The sequence below is a fragment of the Schistocerca cancellata genome, chromosome 6 (assembly GCF_023864275.1).
Source record: "Schistocerca cancellata isolate TAMUIC-IGC-003103 chromosome 6, iqSchCanc2.1, whole genome shotgun sequence".
Taxonomy (NCBI): Eukaryota; Metazoa; Arthropoda; class Insecta; order Orthoptera; family Acrididae; genus Schistocerca; species Schistocerca cancellata.
In genome coordinates, this window is record NC_064631.1 from 170,362,116 (window position 1) to 170,377,961 (window position 15,846).

General features: G+C 42.3%; 1 pseudogene; it reads left to right on the forward strand.

Annotated features, from left to right (window-relative positions):
* The first annotated feature begins 3,323 nt into the window (after positions 1-3,323).
* LOC126089833 (5S ribosomal RNA) lies at positions 3,324-3,441 on the forward strand (annotated as a pseudogene).
* The last annotated feature ends 12,405 nt before the right edge of the window (positions 3,442-15,846 follow it).

The following is a 15,846-nucleotide window of genomic DNA, read 5'->3' on the forward strand; positions in this document are numbered from 1 at the left end:
GTGCATCCGTTTTCCGTCGGAAAAAAACTTTTATTTTGTTTCGACTAAAGAAACATATCTGAATATTATTTTTCTTCAGAATTCTGCTTATGCGGTCAGTGATCCCTGAAACGAACGGTAACCTAACGAAGTGAGAAGGCGGTTCCTCCTCATTCTTATCAGCGTTATAAATAATCCACCTAAAAGCCCTGTCGATTGAATAACCGTCATACGCATTTGCCTTCAATGCCGTCTTTAAAAAATTCAACTCCGATTCCAAGTTGTCGTCATCGCTTATACGGAAGGCACGTGAAGACAGTGTTGAGTACTGCTTGCTTCTGGGCTGGGTGGTGGTGCGAAGTGGCATCTAAATACATGTTTCTGTTAGTCGGCTTTCTGTAAACTCTGTGACCTAGACTGTTATCAGATCTTCTGTATACCAACACATGGGAACGGCAGACCGACCTCACTCTCAACCTCCTACGTAAATTCCATTTAAGAAATTGTGGAACGCATGAAGTTCTTCTTCGCTGTGTGGCCATATAACAAATGTATCGTCCACATAGCGGAATCAGCAAGAGGGCTTCAAAGCAGCATTACTTAATGCCTGTTGATCATTATTTTCCACAAAAACGCCAGCTGCAACTTGCGAAATGGGTGAGCCCATAGGAAGGCTATCAGCCTGTTCATAGAATTCACCATTGTATTTAAAATAGCTCTAACGAAGACATAATTCAATTAAGTCGCAAACATCTGGAGCATCATTCTCCCTAATGATCTCCGTTGTAACTGATACTGGGACGTTAGAAAATAACGATGTCACATCGAAGCTAACAAGAATGTCACCTGCAGATATCTTCAGTGTGCGTACAATTTCCAAAAAATGTTTCGAATCCTTTATAAAAGTATTTGTTTTACCAACTAGATGTCTCAGTTTGTCAGATAAATGACGTGCTAAAAAATAAGTCGGTGATTTAAACTTACTGGCGATAGGCTTCAAAGGAACCGGTTCTTTATGCGTTTTGGGTAGTCCATACATTCTGGGTGAGACAGGTATTGGAGGTTTTAGATTCTTTGTAATAGCTATCCAGGCTGGAGTCTGATATCAGGTCTTTCACTTTCCGAACGATTCTGTGCGGCGTATCGCTTTTTAATTTGCGATACACACCTAGTAGTTATTCCATCTTCCTGTTATAATCCACAGCGTCCAAAACAACAGCGACATTTCCCTTATCCGATTTTGTTACAACGATGCTTTCGTTTCTCATGAGTTCAATAAGAGATTTCCTTTCCTGCGCCGATATGTTGCTTTTCGGAGGTTTCGATTTCCGCAGAACTCTCGAAACATCTTGTCTTACTTCTTCGGCCTGCACCTTCGGAAGAAAAAACAAGGATGCTTCGACGGCACTTACGATTTCTTCAACAGGTATTCTCTTCGGTGTAGTTGCGAAATTCAGAACTTTGCCCAGAACTGAAACAGCTGCTTCATTGAGTACTTCTGAGGGGCGGTTCACCACTACTCGTTTCGGATCCACAGTAGCGTCTGCCTTCTGAACTTTAACCGCAAGCTTCTCGGACTTCTCTTTTTGTTTCATAGCAATGAAATTCGAAAACCTTGTTGAATGACCGAACGTGATTCTGTCCACTTTATCCCAGTCCTAGGGTGACAGAGTTTCCGCCAGTGAAAAATGTAAACCAATTAAAACGGAGCTAATATGATTCAAGTCTCTGCGTATTTGCTGAATTCGTATATGGAGAAGAGCTTGGCTGGCCCTTTGGTAGATCCTCCTGGCTTTCACTGTCTGCACATGTTGGCTAATTCTGGTGAATCTGGGAATAACATCATTATCACAGCACCGGGAGAGAATGGCGAAATCGCTGAGTAATTTACCTCTTCTTCTGCGAAGATTCTCCAGTCTTCTGATGGTAGTATAAATCTCTTGCCCATACAAGCGTTATATGTAATTCTGCAGGCTTCCATGGCCGTTGTCACTCTAGGTGAAATCTTCTGGGTTATTAGGCCGCGTCATATTTCTACTGAAATAATCGACGTTTCGACTCCTCTGCTTGGATCTTCCTCAGGATCTTCCGGTGTCCACTATTGCTATTACACCGTCAGAGACGAGTATCGCGTCCTCTTACAAGGGGAGTTTACTCGCGTTCGTGCTGGAGAAGTGATGGTATTGGTTGAAATTCATATGGCTATCATTTGTGGGCCAGAGCCATAGGTTAATATTTCCGCTCTGGTATCCTGTGGATACCTGTGGCGGCCCATCGTAATTGTTTAGAAAGGTACTATTACACACTTACAATGGAGAAGGAGTAACAGTTGAAATTCCTGCTACTGCTATTGTTTGGTCGTCATCATTGGCTAGATTCGAAACGGACAGCGCAAAAGACGGGGAATGTTTACCAAAAATACTATTGTCCGCCGCGGTGACTTTCAGGGCATTGTTTATGTCGCTCGCACAGCGCAGCCACGTTTTCACTTCCTTGATAACGTTTGTGTGGAAAATTTTGAGCAACAGACATTAAGTAGTGCTGCTCTGAAGCCCTCTTGCTGGCTCCGCTGTGTGGACGATACATTTGTTATATGGCCACAAAGTGAAGAAGAAATTCATGCATTCCACAATTTCTTAAATGGAATTCATTACGTTGGAGGTTGAGAGTGAGATCGGTCTCCCGTTCCTATGTGTTGGTATACAGAAGATCTGATAACAATCTATGTCACAGAGTGTACAGGAAGCCGACTAACACAAACAGGTGTTTAGATGCCACTTCGCTCCACCGCCCAGTCCAGAAGCAAGCAGTACTCAACACTGTCTTCTCGTGCCTTCCGTATAACCGATGACGACAACTTGGAATCGGAGCTGCATTTTTTAATGAGGACATTGAAGGCAAATGTGTATAACAGTTATTCAATACACAGGGCTTTTAGGCGGAATATTTATAGCGCTGATCAGAATGATGAGAAATCGACTTATCAATCCGTTAGGTTACCGTTCGTTTCAGGGGTCACTGACCGCATAAGCAGAATTTTGAAGAAAAATGGTATTCAGATATGTTTCTTTAGTCAAAACAAAATAAAAGATTTTTTTTCCGACGGAAAACGGATGCACCTGACTGCCTCCAGAATGCAGGCGTCTATCAAGTGACATTTGGCTCTTTTGGTCTCTGTTGATCCATTGTTGACGTGGAATAGTGACTGGTCAAATATTTAACAAAGAAATTCACCAAACAGAGGTGCAGTTATTTTATTTTCGCTACCAGTTTCGGCAATTCAATGGATGATCTTCAGGCCCCATGTGCACCTCTCAAAAATTATCGATATTGGCGTACAGGGGGCCAACGGCCTTGCCGGAGTGGTAACACCGCTTCCCGTCAGATCACCGAAGTTAAGCACTGTCGGGCTTGGCTAGCACTTGGATGGGTGACCGTTCGGTCTGCCAAGCGCTGTTGGCAAGCGGCGTGCACTCAGCCCTTGTGAGGAAAATTGAGGAGCTACTTGATTACGAAGTAGCGGCTCCGGTCACGAAAACTGACAACGGGCGGGTGAGCGGTGTGCTAACTACACGCCCCTCCATCTCCTCTACCAGCGACACCTATAGGATGAGGATGACACGGCGGTCGGTCAGTACCGTTAGGGTCTTTTGAGGCCTGTTCAAACGGAGTTCGGAGTTCGGCGTACAGACGCCTTGGAAGAGCGCACGTGAGAATTCACGACATCCAGAAACAGATGGCCCCACTATGCTTATATCGATAATTTTTTAGAGTGCACATGGGGGCTGAAGATGGCACATGGAATTTCGTTAACTGGTAGCAAAGATAAATTAAAATAACTTCTCAATCTGCACGGCTTTTCGGCGAATTTCTTTGTTAAACACTCAAATCTTTTTGCTCGAGATCTCATCTTTTTTATTTATTATACTCATTTTTACGTATGTAGGTGAGCGTCAACAAATTATTTTCGCAATCGGGGTGAGAACGTCGGAGATCTCGCAGCAATTAAGAACATTTTTGTTTTAATGATTGCCACCCCAAATCACGTACCGTATCCGTGACACACACTCCCATATTTCCCGATAATACAAGACGAACCACCTTTCTTGGAGCTTCCTCGATGTTCGCAGTCAATCATAGCTGGTAAGGATCCCATGCCGCACAGCAACACTCTAGAGGAGGACACACACGCGTTGTCTAGGCAGCCTCTTTAGTGGATTTGTTGTATCTATTACGATTACTGACAAAAAACGCAGTCTTTGGTTCGATTTCTTCACAACATTATCTTGTGTGATCGTACAAATTTATGTTGTTCCTAACTCTTGTCCCTAGATATTAAGTTTAACTGAAAACCTTCAGATTCGTGTAATTTATCGTGTAACATATATTTAACGAATACCTTTTAGAACTCACGTGAATCGCGTCACACGTTTCATTATTTAGAGTCACAATTGTCACTTTCCGCACCATATAGATATTTTGTCTAAATCATTTTGCAGTTGCTTTTGATATTCTGATGACTTTCCTAGATGACAAATGGCCACATGATCTGCAAAAATCTCAGATGTTTGCTCAAATTGTCTCCTAAGTCATTTATCTACTCGACAAACAGTAGAGGGCCTGTATCACTTCCTTTGGGAACTCCAGATATCACTTCTCTTTTTCTCGAAAACTCTGTCACCTACTGTGACCTGTGATCTTCCTAATCACGAATGAAGTCGCACAATTGAGACGATATTCCACAGGGACATAATATGACTAGGTTTCACTTATAAGAGACAGTATGAAAGGCCTTCAGGAAATATGGAGTCAATTTGAGATCCTATCGATAGCACTCACTGCTTCACGAGAACAGAGTGCTAGTTCACAAGGACGACGATTCAGAATACGTACTGATTGTGTGTCAATAAATCATTTTCTTATAGGCAATTCATAATGTTTGAACGCAGCATATGTTCTAAACTTCTTATAGGATTAATCATTTTTCATTTGGTAGGTACTGGTGTGACCTGCGCAACGTCCCAATCTTTAAGTACGAATCTTTCGTCGAGCGAGCTGTTGTATATGATTGCTCAATGCGAAAGTATTACATCAGCATACTCTGAAAGAAACCTAATTGGTATACATTCTGGATCAGAAGACTTACCTTTATTTAGTGATTTGTGTTCTTTCACAACATCGAGAAGATATTCATCTAAGTTATTCGTATTGGCAACAGTTACCGATTCTAATTCTGGAGTATTTACTTCTGTGGTGAAGGAATTTCGGAGAACCGTGTGTAGTAACCCCTCTTCAGTGGCACTATTATCGGTAATATCACCATACATACTCTCGCCTAATACGAAAATGCTTTATGCTTTGTCACCTTGAATTACTTTTCCTTTTTTTCGTGAGTTACAACGTCACGTAAATTGCGATGAACACTCTGTTCTTCAAAAGTCTCTCTTACTTAACATAAAATTTTATAATGCTCGTGTGTCTTAGACTTCGCTACAACAACAATGATATCCAGAACCATCTAGGCATATCGCTCCTACACAATTCCCGCAGTGACACACGGTTTTTGTTAGTGGTTTTGAGAAACAACTGAAAAAGATAAATTTAACGAAGTTGCAGATCTCTGTGGAATCCATATTAGATTTTATCCCAAATTTCCGTCTGTAAGACCCCTTCTACCATAATCTATCACAGATACATCGAATCAGAAGGGATGCCTCAAGGATGGAAGAAAACATAGTCGTGCGCATGTACAAGAAGCGTATCAGAAGTGAACCAAAAAGCTAATGTCCATTATCCATGAGATCCATTTCTTGTAGAGTCGTAAAACATATTCCAAGCTAAAAAGTAGTGAATCTCCTACGTGTCAAACAGCATAGACTTCGAAAACACTGACCATGTGAAACCCAGTTCGCAGCTTTTTCACATGACATCTTGAAAGTCATGATTCAAGAAAGCCATGCAGGCACCGTATTTATCGATATCTGAAAAACATTTGACGTACCAGCGAATGGTCCAACCCGACGTGTCGGAACCCACCCTGAAATTTTTTATGCAGGTAGAATACAACGAAAGAAATTCACTGTCAAAAATTTACCTGCTCAGACGCACTACAAGTATTGTTGAAGATACTCGTTTTTGTCCTACTAAGAACCGTTTATGATAACGGTTTGTACAACCCTTCTGTCATAGCACGCGATTGGCCGTAACGAGACAGCATAGCGCAGCGTGGTGCTAATGATCGGATTGAGACAAACGAACTGGAAGTACTTAAATCATACAAAAATTTCAATTATCATTAATGTTTCAATGTGAACATTTTTACGTTATGCTTTACCGTGACTGTTACTGATATTAAATGAAACAACAAGTTTACTGTTACCAGTCACCGTTTTATTCTGAAATAGTGTCTTGTTTCTCCACTAGGCAGTGCTACAAGTTCCTCCAAAAAATCGTAACACACACACACACACACACACAAATGTCATACTAACTAATGTAACTCCACCCGATGATGGAGGTTTAAACCTTTGAAACGCGTCGTGGAAATAAATAAAACGGTAAACTTGTTGTTTCATTTAATATCATTAATGTTTTGAATAAGAGGTGCGGTAGTTCGTATCAACAGCTAAATTGCTGCATATGTAATTCTTAGAATGATGACTAGCAGAGGAAAATAAATCAAGGCAGTGTTTGATGTTACATTTCAGTAGACTTCCGTCAGTTATGACTTTAATGTATTGTAATGAAGTACATTTATATATACATCATTTTATGGCACTTCCTGTAGCACGGTTCTTATGATAATATCTGAATAATGTGTATTTTAGTGACAATGAAAGCGTTTCTAGTTTATTCCCCCGTAGTTGTCACAGTAAAGCGACGTGTCATTTGAACAACGAACACTAACATTTTCCTTACACCAGGCGCAGCAGAAGAAAGAAAAGTTAATGCTTTCAGGCATCTCACACTATAGTCAGATCCAAGAACGATGGCGGTTCGCGAATGTCGAGGCACGGGCGGGGATTACATTGTTGACGATTCCGAGTGACAATCGCGGTAGGCACATGGGCTTGCTTTCCGCTTGAAGAAAGCGTATGTCCTTCAAACCATGTCCCTCTCTTGCTTATGCAGAATGTATCACTTACCACCTCCATCAGCAATGATAATCGGCAACAAATGAAATAAAAATTCACTAAACAGTTCGCTACGATATCTTTTAGAGCAGAGTGCTGAAGACACTCTTGAACACTCATTGCCCGTCAGAGACTGCGTGACGTAGGTGCGCAGAACAAGCCTAAACTCGATCGCCGTCATTCGTGTCTCCAACTACAATTATCAGTTTTATTTAGACAAAGTTGTGGTGGAGTGCCGGCCGGTGTGGCCGCGCGGTTCTAGGCGCTTCAGTCTGGATCCGCGTGTCCGCTGCGATCGCAGGTTCGAATCCTGCCTCGGGCATGGATGTGTGTGATACCCTTAGGTTAGTTAGGTTTAAGTAGTTCTAAGTTCTAGGGGACTGATGACCACAGATATTAAGTCCCACAGTGCTCAGAGCCATTTGAACCATTTTTGGTGGAGTGAGAAATGGTATTGGCCGTTGCTCTGCTTACTGTGCTGCATACCGAGCTTACTTAGAGTTTCGTAAAATGTACCAAAGCAAACTGATAATGCACTAATGATTGAAATTTAAGAATACTGTTCTTCTGGTAAACCTCAAATGACACGCGGCTGTCGGAAATTCTACTGTCCTACAATTTCTTTAACAATACTTTCCACAGTCCAAAATGTTCTTTTTCGAGAGCCACACTGGTTTTTCCGTGTGAAGTCTGTATTATATTAAGTCTTTTCGTCGTCCTCCTGAAGCACAGAGGCATCGTTATGTCCAGTACTACAGTCCAACAGAAGCAATGAATTAATTTCTGCATCTGATTAGAAACAGTGTTTCAAATGAAATGTTAAAAATTATTCTTTCCTATTTTTTTTCTCGTTTTGAAAGATCCATTGTACGATTTTTGCTATTAAACATTCCTCTTTATTTTTTGTCCCATTATGCAGTGAGATTGCTGAAGAAAGATACGAAGCTACAGAAACAGTAATTAACTTATAATTAACCCTGTCATTTTGTGTATGAATATGCCATGGCGTTGATCGGTTTCACTCGCCCCGAAATCATAACCATGCGATTTGTTCAAACTTCTTTCACGAAAGGCGACTGATCGGCATTAGATGCAGGAATGACAGCAAATTTATTCACAAACTACGAATTAATGTCATCTCCTCTGCACTTTTACTTGGAGTAAACTTTATTACTTTTCGATTTCCTATACTCTGTGATTTCTTGAAGCTGCTGAACCAGGTGGAAGGTGACTTGAAACCAATTATGTAGCGATTCAGAGGGCCCAGGCTCGTAGACCTCCATCGGTAACGGTGCAGTGCCTCTCACAAACAGCTCTACATGTTTCATTTCTCAAGAAAACTCCTCTAAGGAACTGTTGTTCATGTTATTTATTCAAGTTTAGGGGTTTGTGTTGGTTGTTAATTTGGCGGGTGGGGCGGGGGCGTTTGCCAACGCTGTGCAGCATAGTGGTAGCGGATCTCAACAAACGGTTATCGTTATAAAGTGGACTTGTAGTAGTAACACAAAGCGGCACTATGTAGTGTGTGTAGTTAGAAATAAAATTTAGCTAGTAAATTATAATAATTATCATTAAGCATAAATCAGTCAGTAAAATTGTTTTGTCGATGGTGTCTCCATTGAAATTTGTCGGCAGGAGACGTTGTTTGGAGACGGCAGTGGGTGTTTGCGCATACATGTCGGCAATCCACGTCTGTGAAACAAATCCTACAGTTTCAAACACTAACAAGTCAGCCAAAAGATTTTCTACCTTGGTCAGAGCACCGTTTCCACTTCGTAACCTCGTCGATTGTCTATTGTGACTTAAATAAGGGAGTAAGTTTAGTGTTTTATGTCTCGTCGACAGCTAAGGTCATTAGCAGACGGAGGACTGTACCCATTTTCAAATACTGGATTTAAAGAAGCGGTGTGGCCATTTCAGGGTCATTCGCCGAGAGTAAACTGTGAAGCCACCTAAAACACTAATCTGGATGACGCCTGTGGGTTTGAACTCCGGTCTCCCAAATGATAATCTGGCACGTCAGGCACTACACCTACCCTCTCAGTGCCACTGTGGAAATGGCAGACGAAAATTGTAAGGCTTCGTGAAAGTGCAGACTTGGAGCATTTGTGTTCAAACGTGGTGCTGATAGATAGTAATGAGTACGAAACTAAATAAGGCATATTGTAAAATTGTTTGATCGCTGAAGCTGAGAATGGACAGATACTAAAAGACTTTTGCCGACACATAGGCTCGCTGGTTTCAACTCTAGCTTGTATACGTTTTCTGAGAAGCTTCCCCTCATTTCCTGTTCGGTACATGTTGGTAAAGTCAGAAATCGTCTCGTCGTTTATTTTATGGTTGAGATAACTGTAAGCTTAGCACTCAGTGAGCAATTGTATTGAACAGCATTACTTTAATTTCATATTTATTATTTCAAATATGCACCGCAGTTGAATCAACCTATCTGTAATACACTATCACGAAATATTGTTCTTCACTTTTCGATAAGCTTCTGTTACGTCACCATAAAACGTGGAATGTCGGAGAACTGGCCAATTTTAAGAAGACATTTCTACGAGAAAAGTTGTAGAGCGTTAAAATATATTTTGGAAAAGTCAAATAAAGTTTGTAAAAACGTAGTTGGTTAGTAAATATCGCCATTTTTCAGTTTTATGGAAATCATGTGGTTCAGGACCGTCAATTTTTTTAGTTTCTATTCGATGGTTTTTTACAGTACTCACTGTTCTTTTTTCATTTATTTATCAGTACAATCATTCTGCACACATCAATTAAAGTTTTGCATCACCTCTGTTCAGAGAGTTACTGAACCTGTACTGAAAATTGGAATAGAGATCAACATAAACATCACCTCCGCCCTTTTTATTGCTCATGAAACCCACACATTGCATATTGCGCCACCATACAGTGAGATCTTCAGAGGTGGTGGTCCAGACTGCTATACACACCGGTATCTCTAATACTCAGTAGCACGTCCTCTTGCATTGATGCATGCCTGTAATCGTCGTGGCATACTATCCACAAGTTCATCAAGACATTGTTGGTACATATTGTCCTACTCGTCAACGGCGATTCGGCGTAGATCCCTCAGAGTAGTTGGTGGCTCACGTCGCCCATAAACAGCACTTTCCAGTCTATCCAAAACATGATCGATAGGGTTCATGTCTGGAGAACATGCTGTCCACTCTTGTCGATCGACAAGGAAATCATTCACAAGACGAGGAAATCATTCACAAGATGTGCACGATGGGGGCGCGAATTGTCGTCCATGAAGACGAATACCTCGCCAATTAGCTACCGACATAATTGCACTATCGGTCGGAGGAGGGTATTCACTTGTCATACAGCCGTTAAGACGCCATCCGTGACCACCAGCGGCGTACGTCGGCCCCATATAATGCCAGCCCATAACAGCAGGGAACCTCCACCTCGCTGTACTCACTGGACTGTGTATTTAAGGCGTTCAGCCTGACCGGGTTGCCTCCAAACAAGTCTCCGACGACTATCTGGTTGAAGGCATATGTAACACTCATCGGTGAAGAGAACGTGATGCCAGTTCTGAGCGGTCCATTCGGCATGTTGTTGAGCCCATCTATACCGCGATGCATTGTGTCGTGGTTGCAAAGATGTACCTTGCCATGGACGTCGGGAGTAAAGTTTCGCATCATGCAGCCTATTGCGCACATTTTGAGTCGTAATGCGAAGTCCTGTGGCTGCACGAAAAGCATTATTCAACATGGTGGCGTTGCTGTCAGGATTCCGCCGAGCCATAATCCGTGGGTAGCCGTCACCCACTGCAGTAGTAGCCCTTGGGCGGCCTGAGTTAGGCTTGTCATCGACAGTTCCTGTTTCTCTGTGTCTCCTCCATGTCCGGACAATATCGCTCTGGTTCGCTCCGAGACGTCTGGACACTTCCTTGTTGAGAGCCTTTCCTGGGACAAGGTAAAAATGCGGACGCGATCGACCCGCGGTATTGACCGTCTAGGCATGGTTGAACTACAGATAACACGAGCGGTGTACCACCTTCCGGGTGGAATGACCGGAACTGGTCGGCCGTCGGACCCCTCCGTCTAATAGGCGCTGCTCATGCATGCCGGCCGGAGTGGTCGAGTGGTTCTAGGCGGTTCAGTCTGAAACCACGTGACCGCTACGGTCGCAAGTTCGAATCCTGCCTCGGGCATGGATGTATGTGATGTCCTTAGGTTAGTTAGGTTTAAGTAGTTCTGAGTTCTAGGGGACTGATGACCTCAGAAGGTAAGTCCCATAGTGCTCAGAGCCATTTTTTTTTTTTTTTTTTGCTCATGCATGATTGTTTACATCTTTGGGAGGGATTAGTGACATCTGTGAACAGTCAAATGGACTGTGCCTGTGATACAATTTCCACAGTCACGTCTATCTTCAGGAGTTCTGGGAACTGGGCTGATGCAAAACATTTTTTGGTGTGTGTATAAATACGATTCAGTTTGGGGATGACTTCAGCCTTCAGTTGATAACCTGCATCTACATCTTCATAGATACCTCGCAAGCCGCAGTTCTGTGCGTTGCGGTGGGTATTCTGTACCACTACTAGTCATTTGCGTTCCTGTTCCACTCGTAAATGGAGCGACTAAAACGACTGTCTATATGCCTCCATATAAGTCCTTTTTCGAATCTTAACATCGTAGTTCTTCCGCGCAATGTATGTTGGCGACTGTGGAATCGTTAGGCAGTCAGCTTCTAATGGCGGTTCTCTAAATTTTCTCGATAGCGTTTCTCGAAAAGAATGACGCCTTCCCTCCAGGAATTCCCATTTGAGTTCCCGAAGCTGCTACGTAACATTTATGAGTTGCTCGAACCTACCGGTAACAAATCTAAGAGTCCGCCTCTGAGCTGCTTTCACGTCCTTCTTCAATCCTATCTCTTACGGATCCCAAACACTCGAGCATTCCTCAAGGATAGGTCGCACGCGCCTCCTATATGCAGTCTCCTTTACAGGCGAACCACTCTTTCCTAAAATTCTCCAAATAAAAAGTCAACCAGACGCATTCCTCACGACAGTTCTCACATGCTCATTCCATTTCATATAACTTTGCCAAGCAGAACACTTGTAACGCTGTAAACGAACATAACAGGTTTGTTTTTGCTACTGATCCACATTAATTTACATATTTCTACATTTAGAAGTAGGTGCCATTCATCACACCAACTACAAATTTTGTCTAAGTCGTCTTGTATCTCCGTACAGTCACTCAACTTCGACACCTTACCTAACACCACAGCATCATTATCACACAACCTCATATTGCTCCCCACCCTGTCGGGAAAATAATTCAGTATATAGAGAACAACGGCGGTCTTTTCACACTTCCTGGGGCACTCCAGACAATACCTGTATCTCTGACGCACATTCGCATCATTTTGTATTTTTAGCAGCTCGGATTTAACTAATTATTTTGACAGCTACAGAAACCCAGCTTGTGATACCCCTCAAGCAAAATACTTATGCAGTGCTACCAGCCGAAATGATCGACCTGGCCCAGAATGTGCGGACTTTCTTCTTAAACCTCTGGCTACCTGCAAAATTCTTATTCGGAAAATTCTGGAACGTTGTTGTTTCAGATGTTTTAAGAGGAGACTAAATGTCTTTATTCATCATCATCATCATCATCATCATCATCATCATCATCATCACCATCATCATTTAAGACTGATTATGCCTTTCAGCGTTCAGTCTGGAATATAGCCCCCTTATAAAATTCCTCCATGATCCCCTATTCAGTGCTAACATTGGTGCTTCTTCTGATGTTAAACCTATTATTTCAAAATCATTCTTAACCAAATCCAGGTACCTTCTTCTTGGTCTGCCACGACTCCTCCTACCCTCTACTGCTGAACCCATGAGTCTCTTGAGTAACCTTGCTTCTTCCATGCGTGTAACATGACCCCACCATCTAAGCCTGTTCGCCCTGACTGCTACATCTCTTAGAGTTCATTCCCAGTTTTTCTTTGATTTCCTCATTGTGGACACCCTCCTACCATTGTTCCCATCTACTAGTACCTGCAATCATCCTAGCTTCTTTCATATCCGTCACCTCAACCTTGTTGATAAGGTAACCTGAATCCACCCAGCTTTCGCTCCCATTCAACAAAGTTGGTCGAAAGATTGAACGGTGCACAGATAACTTAGTCTTGGTACTGACTTCCTTCTTGCAGAAGAGAGTACATCGTATCTGGACGCTCACTGCATTAATTTTGCTACACCTCGCTTCCAGTTCTTTCTCTATGTTACCATCCTGTGAGAATATGCATCCTAAGTACTTGAAACCGTCCACCTGTTCTAACTTTGTTCCTCCTACTTGGCGCTCAATCCGTTTACATTTCTTTCCCACTGACATTACTTTCGTTTTGGAGATGCTAATCTTCATACCATAGTCCTTACATTTCTTATCTAGCTCTGAAATATTACTTTGCAAACTTTCAATCGAATCTGCCATCAAAACTAAGTGATCCGCATATGCAAGACTGCTTATTTTGTGTTCACATATCTTGATCTCACCCAGCCAGTCTATTGTTTTCAACATATAATCCATAAATAATATGAACAACAGTGGAGACAGGCTGCAACCTTCTCTTACCCCTGAAACTACTCTGAACCATGAACTCAATTTACCGTCAACTCTAACTGCTGCCTGACTATCCATGTAAAGACCTTTAATTGCTTGCAAAAGTTTGCCTCCTATTCCATAATCTCGTAGAACAGACAATAACTTCCTCCTAGGAACCCGGTCATATGCCTTTTCTAGATCTATAATGCATAGATACAATTCCCTGTTCCACTTATAACACTTCTCCATAATTTGCCGTAAGCTAAAGGTCTGGTCCTGACAACCTCTAAGAGGCCTAAACCCACACTGATTTTCATCCAATTTGTCCTCAACTAATACTCGCACTTTCATTTTAACAATACCTGAGAAGATTTTACCCACAACGCTGATTAAAGAGATACCTCTGTAGTTGTTACAATGTTTTCAGTTTCCGCGCTTAAAGATTGGTGTGATTACTGCTTTTGTCCAGTCTGATGGAACCTGTCCCGACTCCCAGGCCATTTCAATTATCCTGTGTAGCCATTTAAGACCTGACATTCCACTGTATTTGATGAGTTCCGACTTAATTTCATCCACCCCAGCTGCTTTATTGCACTGCAATCTATTGACCATTTTCTCCACTTCCTCAAATGTGATCCTATTTCCATCATCATTCCTATTCCATTCTACCTCGAAATCTGAAACATTGCTGATCGTATTTTCACTTACATTGAGCAACTCTTCAAAATATTCCCTCCATCTGCCCAAGGCATCCTCAGGAATCACCAGCAGTTTTCCTGACCTGTCCAATATACTTGTCATTTCCTTCTTACCTCCCTTTCGAAGACTGCTAATTACACTCCAGAATGGTTTCCCAGCATCTTGACCCATAGTCTCCAACATGTTTCCAGTCTTCCCAAGATTTCTTCTTGGATGCTGCAATTATGTTTGGCTTTGTTTCTTTCTTCAACATAACTTTCTCTGTCTACCTGAGTTCTAGTATGTAGCCATTTTTGATACGCCTTCTTTTTCCTTTTACAAGCTGCGTTGACTGTGTCATTCCACCAAGCTGTTTGCTTCATCCTACTTTTACACACTACCGTTCCAAGACATTCTTTAGCCACTTCTAGTACTGTGTCCCTGTACCTTGTCCATTCCTTTTCCGATGACTGTTATTGACTACATTCAACTAACAGGTACCTTTCTGAGATCGATGTTATGTACTTGTGCCTGATTTCCTTATCCTGAAGTTTCTCCACTCTTATCCTCCTACATATGGACCTGGCTTCCTGCACTTTCGGCCTCACAATGGCAATTTCACTGCAGATTAAATAATGATCAGTGTCATCAAAGAATCCCCTGAATACACGTGTGTCCCTCACAGCCTTCCTGAATTCCTGATCTGTTATTATATAGTCAATGACAGATCTGGTTCCCCTGCCTTCCCAAGTATACCGGTGAATGTTCTTATGTTTAAAAAAGGAGTTTGTGATTACTAAGCCCATACTGGCACAGAAATCCAAGAGTTGTTTCCCGTTCCTGTTGGCCTCCATATCCTCTCCAAATTTACCCATAACCTTTTCATACCCTTGTGTTCGATTTCCAATCCTGGAATTAAAATCACCCATGAGCAGAACACTGTCCTTGTCCTTTACTCTAACAACTACATCACTGAGTGCCTCATAAAAACTACCCATCTTATCTTGATCTGTCCCTTCACAATGCGAATATACTGACACAATCCTAATTTTCTTGCTAGACACTGTCAAATCTCTCCACATCAGTCGTTCGTTTACATACCTTACTGCAACTACGCTGGGTCCATTTCTTTCCTGATGTAAAGCCCTACACTCCATTGTGCTATTCCTGCTTTGACTCCGACAGGTAGACCTTGTATTCTCCCACTACCTCTTCTTTCTCACCCCTTACCCGAATGTTACTAACAGCTAAAACGTCCAGCCCCATCTAACTTGCAGCCTCTGCCAGCTCTACCTTCTTCCCAGAGTAGCCCCCATTGATAACAATGGCTCCCCATCTCATTACCATTTGTTTGCCAAGTCTTATCTTAGGAGTCCCTGGTTTGTCAGTTAGAGGTGGGACTCCGTCACCTCCAAAGGTCCGAGGCATTTTGCTCTGATTGTTGCCAGCATCATATTTAAAGTACCAGGGAA